Source organism: Pseudopipra pipra, chromosome 14 (assembly GCF_036250125.1).
Source record: "Pseudopipra pipra isolate bDixPip1 chromosome 14, bDixPip1.hap1, whole genome shotgun sequence".
Taxonomy (NCBI): domain Eukaryota; kingdom Metazoa; phylum Chordata; class Aves; order Passeriformes; family Pipridae; genus Pseudopipra; species Pseudopipra pipra.
In genome coordinates this window covers 20,230,029-20,236,736 of record NC_087562.1, presented here as the reverse complement: position 1 = coordinate 20,236,736, position 6,708 = coordinate 20,230,029, and the positions used below count along the sequence as shown (strand labels likewise).

The window sequence follows — 6,708 nt, the reverse complement described above, 5'->3', positions numbered from 1 at the left end:
CTTTTGTTTCCACCATCAAAGTAATATACTTTCACATTATTCCTCCAAACTGTACACAGCTGGTGTGTAAAATACACTGAATAGAACTGTGGAACATGCAGATTGCAATAAAACCCATCCTAGGTGTAAATTGACTCAATATTTATCTCATCTAATATGCAAATCAAGGCAATGTATTCTCATTAGCATCGGCTCTGTTCCCTTTAAACCAAACTAAATCTCCAGCCAGAGCAGGAAGAAAAAAATGATGTGTAGTTCTCTTTGAAGCTAATGAGGGTGTGATTAACCTCCTGCTTGGTTCTGGAGTGGCTCAGGAGAACTTACCCAGGGTAAAGCACAACATCAGTGCACACAACCCAAAACTCAAGGACACATTTGTGTGTGGTACCACATCAGGCACTAATAAAATACAAACAGGAAAGGGGAAAATCTAGATACTTTCTGGAATTTAAATGTGCAATCAAATGGAAAAGCATTTTTTTCCAAGTACATATTTAACAGAAACAGCTGTGACATGGACCTTGCTGGCAAGCTGGGAGGCAGCAAAAAGATTTTCTGGGAGATGGTACATCTTACAGGCTCTGAAACACATCACTCACTGCAAACTGGTGCATCTGCTGTGTGGAATCTCTGTCACTACTCAGCTGGTTTAGAAGCCCATAGTTTTCTGGTCAGTTTTATAAAAAACCAAACAAAATGAACCCAAGAAACCCACCGAAATAAACAAAAGAAAACCACACAAGAACTCTCACCAGAACTGCACTTCTAATGAATGGTGCTGCCCCCCCAGCCTCCAAAGATTAATGTGATGACTTGGTTGCTCTGCTAAAAAGAACAACATAATGTTATTTATTAAACTAGTTTTAATCCATCTCTGTCTTTAACGATTGCTTTTGATTAGCAGTTTGAATTCTAACACTTGCACACAGCTGAAACAATGAGCAATGTGGCTTCCAGCAGCCTTAGGGGAGTGAAAGGTAGAAAATGTTGCAATTCAGGGTTGTTCTTAATTTCCATATGTTGCTGAGCACTTCAGATGTCACCAGTGCTGTGAAGTGAGATCTCCTGGATTAAACTGCAGGGAAAGCAGAGGTCACACTGCAGAACAAAGAGAAGAAAGTTGCTCACTGAAGTGAAGAGAAACAAAAGAGAAGCTCCACCTCTGAACCAGCTTCTCCAGAGAGCTCTGAGTGTGTCAGATCTAGTAGTGGATGAGCTCCTGAGGACTTTAAGTGCTTTCTGTAAGGGCAAGGGCTGTATAGAGCCCGAGGCTGAGATGTCTGTGGCTGGGCTGGGAGGGAAGGACAATCTACAGGGACAGTCTGGCAGGACTGAGTTACTCCCCTCACCCTGCTGCCTCCTCTCCTGCCTGCACTGACAGCCTGGCCATCCTGGGAGGGAGACAAGGGGAAGCTCTACTTGAGAAAATACATAAATCCAGCTCTTTTACAAGCCTTCGAACAACTTCATGCACTGTTACTGTGGTGGATTAGCCAAGTAACACAGAATCACAGAATGGGATGAGTTGGGAGGGACCACAAGGATCATCCAGTCCAACCCCTGGCCTTGCACAGGTCCATCCCCAAGAGTCACCCCCTGTGCCCCAGAGGATCAGCCAAACCCTCCTGGAGCTCTGGCAGCCTTGGGGCTGTGCCCACTGCCCTGGGGAGCCTGGGCAGTGCCCAACCAGCCTCTGGGGGAAGAGCCTTTGGCTGAGATCCAACCTGAGCCTGCCCTGACACAGCTCCAGCCATTCCCTGGCTGCTGTCCCTGGTCCCCCCAGAGCAGAGCTCAGTCCCTGCCCCTCCTCTGCCCCTGCCCAGGAATTGGAACTGCACTGAGGTCTCCCCTCAGTCTCCTCTGCTCCAGCTGAACACACCAAGTGCCCTCAGTGTCCTCACACGGCTTCCCCTCAAACACAGCAGAGCAAGTTGGCAAAGGGCTGGTCCTGGGAGGGGTTTGAGTATGGTGACACACCAGGGTGACTGGAACAGCTCCAGCAGTGCATCTCCCGCCTCTGTGAGAGCTGCTGACACTCTATAACTGGATGGATTCCCTTAAAGTTGCATCCTAAAAAACAGTACTCTAAAACCCCTCAACCTTCCATGGCACTGACTGATCTGTCCTGCTCTGATTCCCCTCCCCAGGGCACAGTGAGCAGCCTGGAGCTGTCAGTTCTGCAGGCTACAGCCAGCTGTGCTTCCTCTGCCATGGAGAGCATGGGGAGACTTGGGGGGAGGCCACACCATGGACCATTTGCTGACAGGGCACACCTATTCCTGCTGAACATCCTCCTTCATCCTGCTCCATGCCAGAGAGAACATGGCAAAAGGGCAAAGCAACTTAGCAGACAGGTTTTATGTTCTTTCGGAGTCATCTTCCCAGCATGACACCTGCTTTACTATCATTCTTATTAGTGACAGAAGTTTGCAGTTCAGCTCCCTAATTTGTTCATCCCTTGTATCTTCCACAGTTGGGAAGCTAAGAAAACCTGCCCACAGGAAAGGGATTTAGCCAACTTGTCCATGCAATAATAAAACCTTCTATACTCTCAAGACAAGCCAAGTTCGTCCTTGAATAAACCTGTTCAAGTCACTCCAATAAATCCCCAAGGAGCAGCCACAACACCCTTGTAGGGGTACAGGGCAGATTATCATCACTCACTATTCAAGGCACTGTCAGGAACACAGAGCACCAGAACCAAGAAGAACTAAGAAAAAGCCATGTACAGCTTTAAAAGCAGCAGCAAGCACTAGCATTCTGAAAAGCTGACAGTGCTTTTATGGTTTATAAATCCATTTTGTTTTATTTTCCTTCATCCTATTTGTGGCGGGCTCATGTACTCCTACTAAAAATTCTTTTCAACTCCAGTGTTTTCCCTGTGTAGTATAATCTTGAGGGAAAAAAAAATACTTTTCACATTACTGAAAAGACATCTAGTGTGTTTTATAGTCTCCAGCACCTGGGAAAAAAACATAACAATTGAGTGATATGACATTTTAAGAGAACATGAAGGCAATCTCTAAATGAGATTTGAGCTCTTAGCCAGCTTTAGCACACTCTGATACTAATCTGGATCAGATCTCACTTCCAGGAGTGATGTGAATTCAATGCTGGGACCACTTGCCAATTAAAACAAGGTAACAGGCTGCTTTTTCCAGGTAACTGGAAGATATGCACAGGTCCTGACCCTCCAACATCAAGCTTTTCAACTGCAAACCTCCATTTAGATCTGTTTTCTCAATGCATTTACTCCATGTTTCCATCACTTCCCCTCAGCCCTATAATCCCCAAGGCCCTCTCAGAAATGCTCTCCCAGCAGGACCCTCCTTCCCTTATACTCTCACAGAGCTGTGCCTCCTTTCCTGAGGCTTTACAACAACCTCTGTTAGCAGCACGAGTCCTTTCCCAGGTTTTGGGACACTGACTGGTAACTTCTACAGTTTTGCCATCCTCAGACAATGTGGAAGGGACATTCCTGTGCTCATTTCAATGTTTCCTCAGAAACTTCCCTTTCAGGAGTGCAGTGACTCCAGGAAGTCCTGGTGACCATCCAACTGCCCCACTGGCAGCTCACACCCCCCAGCCAGGAGCTCAGCCCTGTGTTCCTCTGAGCAGGAGAACATTATCTTGCCATCTTTATTCTGGATAAATAGGGCACTGTCTCCTGTGAAAACCTCACCTTTTTACACCTTGATTTTGCCTCTGGAAACTCATGAAATATTAAAGCCAACATCTCTGGAGAGGGAGTCTCTTATCTGTCCAGGGCACCAGTCTCACTTAACAGCCAGGTATTAAAGGACATGAAACAAGACACTTGAAAAACCAAATGAGCTGAATATGAAAAGTAAGCCATGCTTCTCTCCTGGAAGATGAAATTGAGCCACACTAACAGCAGCATATAGAATTGGTGTAATGCAAGCAGTCACCTAAACAAAATGTCACAATACTTTGGAAGTAATACAAAAATACAGTTTGGTGTCCCATGGAATGAAGGTAGACTGGGAAAAAAACAACTCATGAGGTTCCTCAGTTCAGCTCAGTTCAAAGTAAAAACTGGATTTCTTTAGGTATCCAAAATTTTCAAATCATAGAATAGAATCAACCAGGCTGGAAAAGACCTCTGAGATCATCAAGTCCAACCCTTGATCCAACCCCGCCGTGGTTCCCAGCCCATGGCACTGATGCCACATCCACTCTCACCTTCAACACCTCCGGGGACGGGGACTCCACCTCCTCCCTGGGCAGCCCATTCCAATGGCTGGGCACTCTCTCTGGAAAGAATTTCTTCCCAATATCCAACCTAAACCTCCCCTGGCACAGTTGAAGACCCAGCCCTCTTGTCCTACTGCTGCTTCCTGGAAGAAGAGCCCGACCCCCACCTGGCTCCCCCCTCCTGTCAGGGACTTGCAGAGAGTGAGGAGGTCTCCCCTGAGCCTCCTCTTCTCCAGCCTCAACACCCCCAGCTCCCTCAGCCTCTCCTCACAGCACTTGTGTTCCAGTCCCTTCCCCAGCCTTGTTGCTCTTCTCTGGACCTGCTCCAGCCCCTCCATGTCCTCCCTGAGAAGTTGTTTTTTGTTTGTTTTCTCATGTCAAAATAAAAACTGAACATTTGTGTTTTTCACTAAACAACACATTTTCTCACATTACACATTCTCCTACTGAGTGTTTTCCTACATTTTCACAGTATCCAAGGGCATTTGGTGTCTTTGCAGAAACCAGTACCCCAATGCAAACAGTACCCAGACGTGCAGAAAAGGATCACAATTTCCTCGAGGTGCAGGTACAAATAAAGTGTTGCCCTGCTCACTGCTTACCTGGTGCACAGGAGGGAGACAGAGAAACAAAGAGAATCCCAAAATCATTGGGGTTGGAAAAGACCTCTGAGACCATCAAGTCCAATCTGTGAGGGATCCTCACCTTGGCAGTGAGTGCCACATCCAGCCTGTTCTTAGACCCCTCCAGGGGTGGTGAGTGCACCACCAACATTAGAATGACAACAGAAGAACATTTATTTCACTCCCTTCCCTTGTACAACGTGAAATTCTACATTAGGCAACAAGCTGGAAACAGGTGCAAAATGTCTTGAATACCTGATTTCCAAACCTACTTAGATATTCTCATGCAGGCTGAGACTCCTCTGTGCTGCACTTGAGCCTTCCTGCCTTTTGGAATCCCGGCTGTGCAGGAGGTTTGGCACTGCTCTCTGTGACATTTAACTCAGGAGTGTTGCCATCTTCCCAAAGTGTGTATTTTCAGATGCACAACTTCCAACTCACTTTGGAGGGGAGGGTTTTTTTAAGCACTAAAATCAACACTATGAGTAGCAACAGGCAAATATGAAAGGTATCATCATATAAAAATAGATTTTTTTTTAAAATTGTGATGGAAATTAGCAGTTGATATCCATGCAACATCATATATTTTGGCATTAAGGGAACCCAAGTCAATGTACAAGTAGGGAACATTTGTATACCAAAAAGCAAACTTGTTGGCTTAAGAAAATGACAGGCAAATAACTGACAGCTCCGTTTTCCTGACCTTATAAAAATCACAGAGGTTTAAGAAGACAATTTCTCTCCTGAATTCTTTTTATTTAATGTATGACTAGAATAATAGCTTGCAAGCAATAGACTGATCAAGCTACTTGCCTTTAAACAAGATTTCCTCTATAATTAAAGGAAGTCTCCCATCCTCAGACATCATCCTATTAAATGTGACAGGAAATGCAACCAATAAATAATTAAGTCTGTGTTTAGTTATAAATAAAAGATCAACAATATAATATTCTAAGAGCCACACTCAATCAATTATCAGTATTAACCAGTAATTACTTAAAGATTAGCACATTTAAAAATTAAACTAAAAGTGCAAGAAGAAAAAAATCTATTTGGATCGGGTATAATTAAGGAATTTCTTACATCTTGTGCGATCTATATCTTGCATCCCATATATTTCATTCCTAGATTTGTTTGCTTGGCTAAAATATTTACACACTGTTGGGAATGACATGGCGTAAGTGTCAAACTATTCACATCCCTAAAACTCTTGCACAAGGAAGGCACTTTAGAGCAGGCAACATTCAGGTACTTTAAAATATTTTTAAATAATACGAGTGGTTAATTTCTTAATAATTGTTCCTGTCACAACAATATCAAGAGCACTGCTGTCCTTTCTGAGTAAACTCTGCTTGACAGGGACAGATGTTTTAAATACTCCCTCACCCCTGGTCCCAAAGGCTCATAAAGGCTGTCAGTCACAGCTCTGTGTGTGTATTTATTTGGTGTGTATTTATTTTATGTGGTGTTTCTAGGCACCCACCCCAGCAAGGTTCAGTGTCTGGTGTTTGTTTCCACCAGGCAGAGCACCTGGAGAAATCTCCACTGCTGGGGATTAGTTAATGTGCTTTTTCCCCCAACAACTTGGGGTGGGTTGTTGTGGAAAACAGAGCTCCAGCACCTATGAACTCTGCCAGTACAAGGGGTTGGGTGGGAAAAACCTAACAAATTAAAATGTGCATTTTATTCTGCAAGAAAAAAAAAATTAATTTAGTACTTTAATAACTTATTTGTTCAATCTTCTGACAAGATACAACAAAACTGTACCTTTAACTTCTATTATTAGATGACCTATATTAAAGAATCTTAACCTAAACAATCTGTTTATGATATATGAATTGACACAGAATTACACACACACACACACAGA

At 44.1% G+C, this 6,708-nt stretch overlaps 1 long non-coding RNA gene across 1 annotated transcript; it reads right to left on the bottom strand.

Annotated features, from left to right (window-relative positions):
* Positions 1–845: 845 nt before the first annotated feature.
* LOC135422273 (uncharacterized) lies at positions 846–2,383 on the bottom strand. The gene is made up of 2 exons (XR_010434403.1): positions 1,880–2,383; positions 846–1,098 (listed from the first exon to the last, which is right to left on the bottom strand). It is a non-coding gene; the product is annotated as an uncharacterized LOC135422273 (long non-coding RNA).
* Between the last annotated feature and the right edge of the window lie 4,325 nt (positions 2,384–6,708).